Below are 16,423 nucleotides of genomic sequence, written 5' to 3'. Positions count from 1 at the left end.
ACAAAAAAAAAACCTGAAACTGGCGATCAGCACTTCCCAGTAAGATCTCAGGCTCCGGGTGAGTGGGCTCATGCATGCATATTAAGAGACAAAATAGCAGCTTTTAACTGGTAAACGACCTTCTAGGAACATTGGACTGGTAGAGGAAGAACGCCTTGAAGCGAGTATGCGCACAACTCTAGTGAACACACTGCGCATGCTCCCCTCCCAAAGGCTGGCAGGCCCCAGCGCATGCAGACAGCCCCACCCGCGCGTAAAATCGGGAGAAGGGACGCAGGACCCCGGAAGTACTTCAACATACAAAACCCCAAGTCAAAGGTCAAACTGTGCACTTGATCTCTCGAGTCACCCGCCTGGCTCCCTTCCAAGTGTATTTTACTTCCTTTCATTCCTGCTCTAAAGCCTTTTAATAAGCATTCACTCCTGCTCTGAAACTTGCCTCGGCATCTCCTTCTACCTTACGCCTCCTTGGTCAAATTATTTCTTCGGAGGAGGCAAGAACTGAGGTTGCTGCAGACCCGTGCGAATGCGCCGCCGCTAGCAAAGCCAAACTGGGCCCACGCGGTCTCCATGAATGCGTGCACGGGAGGCTGCTGCCTTATCCCCACTTCACAGACGGAGACTGGGAGGGACAGAGTTCCGAATGGAGTAACAGTGAGGGGGTGGAGAGGTCATGATTTACATACAGCTCTGTTTGACTCAGACCCGTGTGCTGGCCGCCCCGTGCCTCTCCCCTGTTGGTGCCACGGTGGTTTCCGTGGACTGGTCTGATCCACGTCATGCGTGGCCATGAGAAATTCCGGGCTCCACGGCTCCTCTTGTGACACTCCTCCCTTTCCCTCCAGGCCTGTGCCCAGAAATGGCTTCTTGTTGTTGCAATGAGCTGTCAACTGTGTATTTTGTATTTTCAAAACACACTTTAAAATGTCTAAAATGGAAACAAAGATAAACTTACAAGCACTTAAGTTTAATTAATTGTCTTTAGGGGGCATGGTGAGACAAATACTGTAACATGACATTTTGCAAACTTGCACGAGTCAGAGGCATAAAAATGTTTATAAGAGAAAAAGCTTAATGATTGGTGGTATGCTTATTTAAATGAAGAGTAATTCATAAAATCATACTTGCAAAAAACAGTCATACAAATTCATATTAAATCGTGATAAGTGATCCGTCTTGATTAAAAAACCCAATTCTTAGAATCTGTATTTGAATAGAAGTTAAGGTAAGAGGTAAGTGACAGAGAAAGACATAGGGAGACAGAGAAAGGATCCATGAATCAACAAATACAATAGGAAAGTCTGGCAGATTCGTCTAGGAATAAAAATGAGACATTTCTTAGCCCTGGATTGATTGCTGATTTATTTTGAACCATCTTACTCTAGAACTGCAATTACTGCACAAATGAAGTGTTTCAGACATGAACACATTCACAGGTATATTGAAAATGTTAAAATGATCTTATTAAAAGCCAAAAAATTAGGGCAGGTTCAGCTTCTGAAGACCAGTATGCCTGCTAAGGAGTTTCACCAGACAGATCTTCTCCAGTGTCCTTGGTTTGGGTGTCAGGCTCTTTTTCTTTTCCTTTCTTTTCTTTTCTTTTCTTTTTTTCTTTTCTTGTCTTTTCTTTTTTCTTTTCTTTTCTTTTCTTGTCTTTTCCTGTCTTTCTTTTCTTTATTTTTTCTTTTCTTTTTTCTTTTCCTTTTCTTTTTAAATTTTCCTTTCCTTTCTTTTTTTTTCTTTTTCCTTTTTTTTTTTTGTGAGATGGGGTCTTGCTCTCTTGCCCAGGCTAGAGTGCAGTGGCACAGTCTTGGCTCACTGCAACCTCCACCTCCCAGGTTCAAGCAATTCTCCTGCCTTAGCCTCCCAAGTAGCTGGGATTACAGGCACCTACCACCATGCCCAGCTAATTTTTTTGTATTTTTAGTAAAGATGGGGTTTCACCATGTTGGTCAGGCTGGTCTCGAACCCCTGACCTCAAGTGATCTGCCTGCCTCTGCCTCCCAAAGTGCTGGGATTACAGGCATGAGCCACTGCACCCGGCCCCAGACTCCTTTCTTATAGCGCTGCTGGACTACCTTCCAAGAAGTCAAATCTGACCTTCCCAGGTCTACTTGAAACTTGGCAGGCTTAAATTATTTTATTTAATTAAATTTATTTTATTTATTTAAATTAATTTATTTAAATTTATTTTAAAAAATAAAAATAAAAAATAGAAACAGAGAGGAATCCAACTTGGCTTTAGAAATCCATATTCATTTTGGTGTCCATCAGCCTCTAGGGTTGCTGGGTGCCTCCTGGGAGCTTCTGTGTCATTGCCCAGGACACAGCTTTCAAGCCGAACATGTCATTTCCTGTGTGTGCTGAAGACAGTGACCACCATGGCTCCCAGCACTCTCAACGGTGCTGACTTCTATCTTGAGTCAGATTGGATGAAATCTACTCAAAGCACTTCATAATCATTTAGCTGTAGGATTCCCCAGTAACTCTCTACTCCTTTCCGCATGACTTTTTGAGCCAGCCCTTTTGATCTTCTGACGGCTTCCTACACTGTAAGTCTAATCCTATATTTAAACATATTTCTACATTGCACTGAACAGTTTGATTTAAATTCTCCATAATCTAGATAGCCACAGTCATCAACTCCCTCACTCTCTGTGATACGCCTGCCACTCGCGCTTTGAAAAATACGTAGAAATAAAAATGTTTAATGAAAACGACAATTACAACACATTTGAAAATGCTCGACAATTTAGCATCACAAAAAGTGAACATTGAAGGCCTCTGCTTCCAAATGCCATCCTAATCACAGGAGCGCTCCCTTTCAGTGCTCTTCCTTCACATGCAGAAGAGGCCTTATTCAAATGAGGGGAGACCTTTCGCGCGGCTCTAATGGAGAGCTTAGCATAACGCGGGCTGCTTGGCCATGCAAATGGCAGCGAGCGCTTGGCGTGCGGGTGCAGATTATAGTTATCCTCTCCACACACCACAGAAGTCTTCACGCTCTGGAAATATTCCGCTTATCAGTAAGAAGCAACGATCAACACCTCACACCCCCAGCCCCGGAGAGACTCTGAGAGCGAGATCATCAATATTCAGATCGAGTCGGATTCTCACGCCACCCGACTGCTCATTTGCTTCTAAAGAGAAGGCTCGCCGTATACTTCTTAATGAAAACATTTGAGGACCACGCATCCCAGCCCAAACAGAACGATTAAAACGTGGCTTCCCAAAGACACAGTGAAAAGCAGCCACTGTTATTGGTTCTGAAATTAAAAACAAAAAGCAACAACAAAAAAATCTTAGAAAAGCCTTTTGTCCTAGCTCCATGAAAGAATGCAAAAGTGCAGATTCTTAGAAATAAATAAATAAATAAAAATGGCAGTTGTTGAAAAGTAAACCTTCCTCTGCAAACACACGAAGCCACAGATGACATCTTCTTTTTGTTTGCTCTGCGGACGTTGTTTGCCTCGATGGTCCCATGGCGTGACCCCAGCTCCCGACTGGAGGGGCATGGCAGATTCCGGGCCATCCAGCTATTCACTAAAGAGGACAGTGGCGTTTCCATCCACTTTCCAACCAGGTCATGTATATCGTCCCAAAAGAGCAAACCCCCACAAGCAGTGTGTGCCCATTTACCCCAAGAAACAGACAGTGGACGCGTGTGTTAGAGGCCCCGTCTGGCTTTTGGCAAGTGGGAAGTTGGGAAGAAGGGCATTTGGCCAGATGAGGGACATGACCGCCTGTGCTTTGTAGCCTGCTTTCAGGGGTCTATAATCAAGAGAAAAGATTCAAAAACAAAATCAGGCTGCCTGTGGCCCCTTCTTGCACATTAATATGAGAAGAGAAGGCACATCTGCCTCTAGAAGTCAACCCAGCAAGGGACCTAGGGTGAGCACAGGCCAGGCACAGGGCTGAGTGGGTCTCCCACAGGCACGTGTCCATTGGCCAGCACCCTGCACCCTGTGTAGAAATCAAATCAGAGTGCCGGGTGCAGCGTTTTAGAAAATGTATAGAATACATAGAGAGGAATAGACTAGAACGAAATAGAAAGTAGCAGAAGCCATCACACTTAGCAAACTCAGGCTTTACGAACTTTCTATTTGTTTTACTCATTTTTATCTGTTGTGTGCTCTGTAATGAGTGCATGGTGTGAGTGTGTGTTATGTCGTGAGCTGTATGATGTGTGCATCTGTGTGATGTGTTAGTGGTACGGGTGGCATAACTTACATGTGTTGTGTGGGTGGTGTATGCTGGGTATGTGGCATGTGTGATAGGTGTATTGTGTGTAGAGGTGTGTGTACGATGTGGTGTGTATTGTGGTGCATTTCGTGTGTGCACTGTTGTGGTTGTGAAGTATGCATGGTATGTAAGGAGTGTGTTGCATGTCTGATATGTGTGTTCTGTGTAGACACAGTAGACAGTGTGTGGATTGTGTGTTGTGTGTATTGCATGCATGTGTGTGCACACACATGTACTTGCATGCCCCCACACTGGGAGGGGATATAAAAGCCTGAGAGCTGTGGGGGCTGAGGACTCAGGGCAGCTCAGGTGCAGACTGTCATGGGGCAGTTCCCTTTCCTGACAGGTGCTGGCCACACACCCTGATCCACGCTCTGAAGGCTCTGGGCCCCCGTGTCCCCGTGTGAACAGCGCGGCCCTCACAGGCTTGGTGGAGGCAGAGTGCTCCGAGTCTCACAGCCTCTGATCTGTGTCTGCGCACACAGAACTCCGCACTCACTGGGATCAGAGTCTTCCTGGGTTCCCAAGAGGGTGGTCACCTTCTGGGGACACAATTTGTAAACCTGGGGAGATGAGAGAAGAACAGCATGTACCCCAAAATCCACAGAAAAGAAACGTAACCTTTGGAAAACATAGCATAACTGTCAGATGTAAATGGATGAGAAGTCTGAAAAACAGGGAGGCAATGAGGAGGACTGGACGTCCCAGATAGCACGTGCATCACAGAGCCTCGGCACACTGTCCAGAGAAACAGTGGACGCCCAGCAGCAGGACTCATCAAGAGGAGGCTTAGCACAAGAGAGAGAGGGCATCCCACATCCCACCACAGGCATCACAGAGCCTCAGAACAGCATCCAGAGAAAGAATGCAAGTCCATCAGCAGGGTCCATCAAGAGGAGACATCACAAGAAAGAGAAGGCCTCCCACACCAGCGAATAAGACAGAGAGGGCATCAACACCAGTAAATAAGACAGAGAGGGCCTCCCACACCAGCGAATAAGACAGAGAGGGCATCAACATCAGTGAATAAGACAGAGAGGGCATCAACACCAGCGAATAAGACAGAGAGGGCCTCCCACATCAGCAAATAACACAGAGAGGGCATCAACACCAGTGAATAATGCAGAGAGGGCCTCCCACACCAGCGAATAAGACAGAGAGGGTCTCCCAGACCAGCGAGGCACGAGGGAGAATCGGGCGGCCGGCCCCATGGTGAGAGCTCTGCAAGCAGCCATGTAAAAATGGTAAAATCTAGGTGGGTGGAAAGTTGATTATTAATAATTATAAAACTAGGAGAAGACAACATGGGAAAACAATCCTTTCCAATTCCAACTTATATCCAAAAATCAATTAAAAATTGATAAATGTGATATGTAAAAATAAAAAAAAAACTTCTGCATGGAAAAAATATCAGAAGGAAAAAAATGCATTCCACTGAAATTACTGACAAACAGGTTATTTTCCTGAGAAGTAAAGAATCCCCACCCATTTATTTAAAAAACGTCAGCAGGCTATAATAATTGGACAAAGAAGATGAACAGAGAATTCCCAGAAAAGTCAATACAAACATCTCTTAGAAATATGGCAAGGCCCTAGGCTCACTGATTTCTCACATGAAGGAGGAATGGCAGTGCCACCTCAGTGATGTCATTGTCACCTGTGGGTGGACGAGCTCTGAACTCAGGATAGCACTGTGCAGGCTCACCTGCAGGAAGGCATTCTAACACCCCCAGATATGACTGACATGAGTGTAACTTGGGAGGACTTCTCTTGTGGGCAACTTGGCAATATCCATTGAATTTATAAATGCGTGTGCATTCGGTCAAACAATTTAATTTAAATAATAGACATTATGCATATGGAAAATGTCATCATTTATTTTAATATTAAAATATAGTTTTTTGTTTCTGATATTTAAAAAATTTGTTTCTAGCATTTTTTCTAATATTAAAAACTACATATCAGATTACCATGACCCAAGTGTCCATCAACAATGACTGGGTTAAAAATTATTTTATTAAGGCTATATAGAAGAATTCTATGCGGATGGACAAATGAACAAGAAGGCTGTTTCTGTACGGATGTGGAAAGAGCTCTCAGACGTGCTGATAGTAAAAGAGGCAAGAGGCAAGACACTGTGCAGTGGGCTTCTATTCGCAAAATGGAAAGGGAGTGGGAGGAAAAATTTGTATTTGCTTCTATTTGTGTAAAAGATGTTTGGAAAGAACAGAAGAAATGAACAAGTGTTGGGTGGATGAAGCGAAGTGGACCGGGAGATTCTTCATCGGGTATCTTTTTTTAACTTTTTGGTTTCTAAACTAAACTACCTATTAAAAAAGAAAGCATACATACATGTCTATCTATATAGGTACAGCAATCAATCGGTACAGATACTTCTGCAGATATTTGCATATAAGTATGCATGTATGTAACATGTATGACAACATTACGCATTGTGTGTGTGTGTGTGTCAAGCATGTGGAACTAGCAAGCTACTTGAATGGTCCATAATGCAGGCCTGGAGTTCCCTGGGTCTCACTGAGCAAAATATTAGGCAGAACAGAGTGTGGCTCCTTCTTTGCTGCAGATTCTATGAAATTTTGGAAATAAATGGGAAGAGTATTGTGGCTGTAGCCTCTAGTAATAGACAGTAGGGCTGTAGACATGAGAAATTCAGGACCAAATTCATGGTATTTTAGAGAAATGACCAGTGAGATAAACTGACAGCTTATTGGGAAAATTCACTTTCACTTTTCTGTCTCTGACTGTCATGGTCCCATGCATTTGGATGCATCAAGTGGATACTGACTATATTACATTACTATGCATTACGTAGATACTGTATCTAGATTTATGTTAAACTTTATACAATCCGCCAATGGAATAAAAATTCGCCACACTGGTATGGACCTGTGCATCTCTACAGGTTTCTTTGCACTTTATGTAATAGACCCACACCCACTGTGTGATGGACTGGACAGGTGCCGTTGGGATGTGAACACTACAATGTGGCCAGTCCTGCTGCTACCTACACCCCTTGCACAGGTGCTGTACAGGCAAGGTCAGGTGTCTGGGAGCAGAGTTGCATCCTCCTGAGGCTCTGGGACATGCATTCTTGCTGCCTCCATGGACAGCTGGCCAGGGGAATGGGTCTGCCTGCGAGGGATCCAGGGTCCCAAAAGTTTCTTTGTCCGGTACTACAAAGGCTCTTCCTGAGGCAGAGGGGCTAAGCCTCACACTTGAGGACAAGCAGTAGCAGTGTGCTGTTGAGGTGAGTGGTCTGCACTGCCAGGAATGTTTCCTACACCTCCTGCCCACCACTCCACCCCACCATGCCCCAGGTCAAAGGTTCGATCCCAGGGCTTCCCATCTTCAGCCATCAGGACACGGCACCTTCTTGGGACTCAGTGGGATTGCTCCCCAAACTGCAGGATCTGGAACTCCTCCAATGTGCCACTGCAGCCTACCCCTGATGGCCCAGACCCAAGGACATCTTGACACCTGCTGGGGCCCTGGGGCTTTCTCCCAGGTGCTGCTCTAGAATACTGCGATCCCCCAGGAAGCACAGCCCGGGCTGCCGTCCTCATTTTTATTTCCTAAAAGGCAAATTGTAGGAGCAGTTAACTCACCACCATGCTGTTAAAGTGTTATTTATTTTTTCTAAAATAATATCATAGTTTTCAGAAGTATATTTTTAAAACTCCAGTAAAGCTTAAGTTTCCAAAACTGCGTGAAAATTAAAATATTTTGAATGTACTCATTCAATCACAAAAATCTTCCCCAAATACCTAGTATTTTAGTACTCTCATTCTAATCAACTTATAATATCACATTTTAAATTCAAACTGCAGATTAGTTTATACTTTCAATTATTAAAAGGCTTTCCTTTTTAGTTAATAATCTAACCTGCTCTGGAATGGAGGAGGTGAGGCGCTAATTAACATAAAAACTTTAAAAAATTATTTCTCCGTCATGTTACCTAAAGACATATTTTTGCTAGCCTCCCACTAATAAAGCAGGAGACTATAAAGCCATCCTGAATTTACTGGAATTAAAAGAGAAAACTCAAGTTTGTGGTCCATACGTGTTTATCCCAAGGTGTCTGCGAAGTTGAGAAGGGGTCTCCAAACATGGCCTCAGAACCGTGACCCTGGAAAGCTCCAGTAGCATTGCTCTTATTCATGTTTACTATTTAATGAATATTTCGGATTTGCAATGCAAATAAGACTTACAAAGCTGAGAATTATAATTTTGAAACAATTACTCACATTACAAGTCATGAAACTGACATGGAGGATGTGCTACTTTAGTATTTTTCAGAAAAGCCACTGCAAGCCTTTTTTAAACAAAGGAGCTGTTTAATCACTTTCTGGAGTGTATATCCCCGTCCCCATGTTGCTTTTGAGATGGGTCTCTCTTCTGTTTCCATTCGACTCACAATCTGTATTTAGAGTAAATCAAGAATGAAAAGAAAATTTACCTTCACAATGAAATTGCAATTTATTTCTTGAGAGCTTTGCCGGCTTCACAGACTTTGAATCTGTTTAACCACAGCTTCGTCTCGCTCCTCGGCATAATAAATCTTTCCATCTAAGCACCCAGTATATAGCAAGCATTTCGCTCAGCATCGAGAGGGAATATTCATTTTTAATTGCAGAACGTCAGCTTCGAATGGATTTGGAACCACAGCAGCATGAGGATTCAAACGTCTCTGCTTAAGTTCTGTGCTGAGCAGAGAGCTCAGTTGAAGATTGCGCACAACAGGCTTACTGTGGGCCGCGAAGGTTGTGGCAGTGAGCACGATGGCCGCGGTCCACACGCTTCCCAACAAGAGGTGTGCAGCCATGGTCGGCTTGTCTGAAAAGTCAGTCCTTGGACGGACTAAGAGAGGAAACAAGACATTATTTGTATGATAAAAGCAATGTGTTGCCCAAAACAAGAAGCACCGTTTCTTCACTCCGACAGTGTATTTTTCTCATAAATAATACATGATGCATGGTAAAGCGATGTTATACTCGGAAAATCATCTTGCCTCTCAGCAAATCACAGTAGGGACACTGAAGTGGTTCCCGCAGTGGGGTGACCACTGGGCAGCTCACGGCTGGAGGATGGCGATGCCTGGCTGTGCACAGTAAATGCCAGGGGCCTTTCCTGCAAGTCTCCCATCCACTTAGTGGGGAGCACAGATTCCGTTTCATTTAATGATTTAGAAAAAGGCCCCTAAACAACAATTGATACCTTGTAAATAGCTAGTACACTGAATGTCTTGATTACTATTCTTCTTAAGCATTCAACTAATAAAACAGATGGATAAATAAAAGTGTATGCAGTGAGGTTAAAATAACCAGTGTTGAAATACTACATACGTGCTGATATATTGAATTTGAGAGGTTTTGCATGTCGAGTTATGTGGTGTAGTACCTGACTTGTAATTCAAAGCCTTATTAAGGTTGGGAATTTACTGCCTCATCTGTAACAGCTGTAGTCATGATTGATAACCTAGGAAAGGTGAATGGGTGCAAGCATCAACCTTACTCACAAAGTCAATAGAAAGAGCTAATTGGCGAAACCGAATTCATAGGCTTTACACAGTGGAATTTAGCTACTGTTTCAAAGTGCACGGTAACCTGTGACAACCACTGACTGTGGAGCAGCAGTCCCCTATCAGCCTGCATCAGTGTGGTCACAGACCGGCCTTCTGTTTCTCCCCACAGAACATGTTGCCCAGGGGGCCTTGGCCGCAGGCAGACTGTGTGCTGCTCTTTTCCCTGATATCACCCTCTACTCCCTGGGAATTTGAAAAAAAGATCAGAGAAACCTCAGAGGTCAGGGATCCGCAGGGAAGAACATGGGATGGGGGAATGAAGAGGACACAGCCCAGAAGGCAAAGCAGGGAGCATCAGGTCTCTGAGGACCCAGACCTGCCAGGATAAAGTCGTTGATTGAAGTCAGCACAGCTTCCTCTAAGAAGCTCCCAGACTCCAAATGTTGGTTCATCCCAACTCTGAGGTTGCTGTGGAGCAGCTGTATTTCAAGGTCACAGGTGAAAAAAACTGTGTATGTGGAGATTGCTTTCCCCAGCCTTGACCTCCAGGTGGGGATCCCACCGTCCAACCTTGACCTCCAGGTGGGGATCCCACTCTCCAAACTTGACCTCCAGGTGGGGATCCCACTGTTCAACCTTGACCTATAGGAGAGGATCACACTCTCCAACCTTGACCTATAGGTGGTGATCCCTCTCTCCAGCCTTGACCTATAGGTGGTGATCCCTCTCTCCAGCCTTGACCTATAGGTGGGGAACACACTCACTAGCCAGTCTTGACCTGCAGTTACACCAAACATATGGTACCATCCACAGGTCCCTGGCTGACCTGTCTCTGCAGAAAGATGATGGGGTCCTGCCCCCACTGCATACCCTCAGGTGCCTCTACTCTGGATATCGCTGCAAGACACTCACCCTGTGCATCTTCCCACTCTCCTGCCAACCTCATCCCTGGCCTCCGCTTGCCCCACCCTGAGACTTTAATCCTGTAACTTCTTTCTAGGAACATACTCTGGAAGTGGGCACAGAAGTTTCAGGCTGTAAACCTTCTTCACCATATGTTTGACACTGACACTGACTAAAGAACTTGAAAGGAGGCCTAGCGTGTCCTCATGGTTGACCGTGAAAGGAATTCCTCATACACCTGTGGGCAAGTGGGGGCAGGTGGGGACAGGCTGGACCCCGCCCAGCTGCAGGTGCAGTGCGAGGACACGGTGACTGTGGACCTGTGGGAGGGGTCACCGGTGCAGCTTTGGGAGCACACGCCTGTCAGTCCTGTGTTTCAGACACGAAAATGATGCCCATGCTCCAGCAGGAAGCTGTGTATGGGATCTTTGCCTTGCATTTCGCGATGTAGAGTTCATCACAGGAGTGGGAAGGTGCGTCCTTGCTGTGGCCGACCCCTGGCCCCAGCCCTCACATTCCATTCCCTGGATGACGAGTCTTATTTCACAGTATTTCTGTTTCATGCATATCTTCTATCAGGGTTGTAATTTGTTTAGAAGCAGAAGCAACATGGAAATGCACACTTGTACCTCCTGTGTCAAAACAGACAAACCTTCAGAAGTGGGCCTGATGGGGAAGAGCAAAGGGCACCCTGAGAGCAGTTGCCAGCTTTTCAGCAGTTGGAGGTGGGACAGAGAAGAAAAAGAGCAAAAACAAAGCTATGATTGCTCCAGTTAAACACATTCCAGGAGCCACGTTCCAGCTAATTAAAATTCCTCATTATTGATTCTGACGTTCAGCATGGACCCCTTTTGTCCACGTGCCTATAAGTTTTCTGGGCCTTGTTTGTGTCAGGGAGATGTCCACAGACTCAGTGCCACATCACGTCTCAGCCACCGACCACACAGACGCCCACGGTGACCCAGCTCCTTACTGAAGGCACAGGATGGGGAGAAGGTCAATTTGAATAAAAGTATGTTGTTCTGACGGTAAACAGTTGACCCTTGTGTTAGTCTGTTCAGTTTGCCATAACAAGTACCATATATTGGGTGGCCTAAACAATGGGAATGTATTGTTACCATACACTGGGGCTTAAGAAGCAGAACTTCCTCTCTCACAGTTATCAAGGCCAGAAGTCCGGGATCAGGTTTTGGCAAGTCCTGAGCCTCTCTGGGGCATGGAGATGGTGACTTTTCCCTGTGTCCTCACAGTGGATCCCTCTGTGCCGCTCTGTGTCCTGATCTCTCTGTTGATGGGGACACCAGTCAGATGGGACGAGACACCACCGTAACAACCTCATTTTAACTTCAATATCTCTTGGAAAGCTCTGTCTCCAGATAAGGTAACATTCTGAGTGACTGGGTGTCAGGACTTCCACCTATGAAGTGGGGAGGTGGGCACGACTCAGCACTTTTATAGAAAGTGGGAAGCTACCCGTGGAGTGCCCACTCTTTGCTGGACAAATATTTCTCTTACTTCCAGAAGCTGCATTCACTTCCACTGAGGATCACTCTGTTTCCGAGGTCACCAGTTCACATGGACACACGGAAGTGTGAGGACACTCCCTGGCTGGACCCACAGGCTGTGTACATGATGTCGCTCTCACAGGGGCCCGTCCCTGAGACTGAGGAGGTAGCCAGTGCCAGTCATCTTCTGCGTGTTCCATAAGCCCATTGAAATCTTAGTGAGCCGCTTGCAGTATGTACAGCCTGCTGGGGCTCAGAATCTGCCAGTGCTCCTGTGAGAATCTAATGCTGTGCTGATCTGACCTAAGGCAGAGCTCAGGTGGTGATGCTCACTCTCTGTGGTCTCAGGATGGGGCTTCAGGTTGGGCAGAACAGGGTCACCCTTCAGTGCCAAAGAGTGGGTGTTCCTGGGGAAGGCCCAGAGATACGTGAAACAATGGCCCACTGATCCTAGCCCCAAATAATCACCAATGGGTTCAATGCATAAACACAAAGGTGATCTTCTGAAGATAAGCAGAACCCGGGAGCAAAGAGGAGAACTGAACAGTTTAGACCCACCATCTGGAGATGCAGGGCAGATGATGGAGATGTGCAACAGTTATGTTCAGTGCTCTGACTAAATCCGGGGAGAGGTGAGCAATTGACAGCTCAGGACAACAACAGCAACAACAACAACAACGAAGAAATAATGAAGACATTCTCCAACATCTGCTGAGGAATGATACCCAAGATGCAGATAAATCCAAGCACAATGCAGACAGCGTGCAGGCTTTGTGTCAAAGGCGTGTTTGCAGGGGTGTCTTTGCCACAGTGCAGAGATTCTGGTTGCCTGCGCAGGAAGCCAGCACCACGGATGACCCATTTCAAGGGGAAGGCAGTCAGGGTGGGAACTGGGAGACTTTCTACTAAGTCCATTAGAAAAGTATCTGGAACTTTGAGTGAATTATTTACTCAATAAAACCAAAAGTCAGTTGAACATGCTTTTCGTTGGTATTGGTTAAGTCTTACAAGATCTGCTTTTTTTTTTTTTTTCTTTTTAAATTCAGATAGAAAACATTGAATAAGCCTAATACAGACCCAGGTGTTCCCACAAAACAGAGCACGGACTTGGCTCTCCAGAGCAGGGTGGGGCCAGCAACACAGGACAGGAGCTAGGTGGAGCCAGAGAAGGGGACTCAAAGGACACCCACCCTGGAGCCTCCCAGGTCTGCACACACCCACGCAGGAGGGCCTGAGGGGATGCTGGCTTCACGATGCTCTGGAAGAAGCTCTGCTGCCAGCAGAGCTCCTTCTTACTAGCAGCAGAGAGCAGCTCTTCATGACCTGGATGTGAAAAGATGAACAGGCCCAAACACAAGGTGTGCCTTTTAACCTGATGCCATCTGGGGAGACTCCTGGATAGCCATGTTAACACAAAAGTCGTTCTTTAATCCCCTGATGCTAACATGAACTAAACACTAGACACATGTCCTGACCTCCAGACCAGAGGCTGTGGTTTCATCAGAGGAGAAAGGCCCAAGGGGGGCAAAGTGGATCAGTCACACTCCTTCCCTACAAAGGGACAGATGGGCCCAGTGGTGGCTTATTTGATTCTGTAGACAGAAGATGAAGGCAGCCAGATGAGCATGGACATTTCTCCCAAAGTACAACCATGGCAGGGAGAAGCCACATTTATCTCAACTCAGAAAGAATCATGGAGCTGGGAGTGAAGCTGGAGATGATGAAGGTGGAGGGAAAGAAGCTGAGGGGAGAATCTGGGAGTGAGAAGCTGGAGAGGGAGAAGGTGGAGAGGGAGAAGGTTGGGGAGAGGCCGGAGTGGGGAGAAGCTGGGGAAGGAGAAGGTAGAGGGAAAGAAGCTGAGGGGAGAAGCTGGGAATGAGAAGCTGGAGAGGGAGAAGGTGGAGAAGGGGAAGGTGGAAGGGAGAAGGTTGGGGAGAAGCTGGAGTGGGGAGAAGCTGGGGAGGGAGAAGGTGGAGGGGAAGAAGCTGAGGGTAGAAGCTGGGAGTGAGGAGCTGCAGAGAAGAAGCTGGGAAGAGAGGAGAGTGGGAAACACAGGAACAGGCAATACCAGGCAGCTTCTGCCCCTCCTCTGCCGATGGCAAACACCAGATCTTTATGTCAACAGGAGCAGGAAGTGTAGCGTCTGTACACGGGGGACTGGAATTACAAAGTAAGTAATAATTCATAAAACATATTACATAGTATATATTCTTGTATATCACATTTTATAAAGCATTTTAGAAATAAAACAGCTAATATATAATTATAATACAATATGTTTAACTATATGTAATGTATTATTTTCTAAATATTAATATATTTGCTATATTAATATTTGTTATTTTGAGTATATAATCAATTTAATTATATATAACATGACATGCTTAATTGCATATAATTGTATCATAGAATGTATAAGTTATGAAAATAGAATAAATACATAAATCAATTTCGTTGGGTTTTGTTATGGGGAAATACATTCTTTACAATTCCTTATTTTTTGCACAAAGTAGTAATAGCCACAGCTGGCAGGCAAGCTATAGGGAGTGAGAAAAGAGAATGCTGTTCAATTGAATTGCACCTGCTCCACAGAAATGAAATATACATAGATTAAGTGTTTTAAGTATTGTTATACTCATATAAGAAATATCTCATTTTTCCTTTTAATCTACTGGAAAGATGTCACCATGGTTAACAGTTTTGCCACCCCGTATTTTGTCAGTAGTTGTGAGAAATGCAGTCTTGATGGCCTGCTGCTTCCGAATCCTGCAGAAAGGTGCAGATGCACTGGGTTGGGGGAGAGTGAAGCCCCCTGTCCCAGATGTAGGGCAAACATCAGGGTGGAGGTGTCAGCTGGGGAGCTGGCCCAGGTGTCAGGTCTGTGGACGGGCTGCAATGACAGGCACATGTGGAATAGACACCTGCACCATGTGTGCTCTGGGCTTCCTCCGCGTTCTGAACAGGGCACAGCCTCTAGAGAGTGAAGGAGTGCAGATGTCTTGTACTGAACAGGCCTGGCCCCTCCCGGCTCTGAGGTCCCCTGGCTCAGTGACCGATGCAGGTGACCAGCTCTCCAAGACCGAGGAAAGCAAAGCTGAGGACGCCTTTCTCGGAGAGTTGTAGCAATGAGGATAATGGAAGCCACGCTTGCGCTCAGAGGCCACCCTGCTCTGACTCAGGGCAGGTTTTCAGCGCTTCCATTCCTGGGGTGAAAGTATTGAGGGCTTCTGCAATCCAGGGAGGCCTGAGAGCATCTGCCTCCCACTGTTTAGCTGCAAAATTACCCAGGAGGCCCATCTGGGTCCATGGTGGGAAAATAGCGAAAGTCAGATGCTCGTGGACGCTGTGAGAGGTTCATTCATTCATTCACTTCACAAGTGCCTAGTGAGGTCCTCGTGTCCCTGGAAATGAGTGCACAAAGATAGAGAGGGCTTGGATCTTGTCCTCCAGCCTGGGAGACACAGTCATGTGTTGATAACAACAGGGAAGGCAGTACATGCAGTCACAGAGGAACGTGCATTAAGGGAGCAAAACACAGAGGACTCTGGTCTACCCCCGGCGCCCAGAGAAGGCTCCTAGACCCATCCGTCCTCAGCAGGGCCCTAAAGGCTGAGGAAGGGGAGCTGACAGGGAAGACAGGCTCTGGGCTACCTGCACCTGCACATGGCTGGGGGCTGGGACTGTCTGACATGGAGAAAGGGTCACTGGGCATTGCCACGGACTTGCTGGAGCAGCCTGAAGGCCCAGAGCCATGCTAGCTGCACATGTAGACCCTGGACTCACTGAGCACCTCTGCAAGGGCCTCCTGCCCACTTCTCTTTAGCTCCTTGGACCCAAGTCCTGGTAGGTTGTCCCATAGGCTGGGTTTCCCGGGCAATGTGGAGACGGGGGCTTTCTCTTGGCAGCTCCCACAATGATACACAACCATAAACAGAAGGAGGTTCAGTGATGGACAGCCAGAAAAGATCCAATTGTCCAATTCAGGGAAAATAGATACACTCCAGTTCTAACTCCAGGTACCTATGAACATGACTTCACTGGAAATGGATTTGTGGCAGATGTAATCAAGGTAAGATGAAGTCATCCAGGATTTGGGTGAGCCCTAAATCCAAGGGATGATGTCCTTATAAGGAGGCCCTGTGGGCCGGGCACAGTGGCTCACGCCTGTAATCCCAGCAGTTTGGGAGGCCGAGGTGAGCAGATCACAAGGTCAGGAGATCGAGACCAT

Source organism: Nomascus leucogenys, chromosome 6 (assembly GCF_006542625.1).
Source record: "Nomascus leucogenys isolate Asia chromosome 6, Asia_NLE_v1, whole genome shotgun sequence".
Lineage (NCBI taxonomy): Eukaryota > Metazoa > Chordata > Mammalia > Primates > Hylobatidae > Nomascus > Nomascus leucogenys.
Note: the sequence above shows the minus strand (reverse complement) of the source record.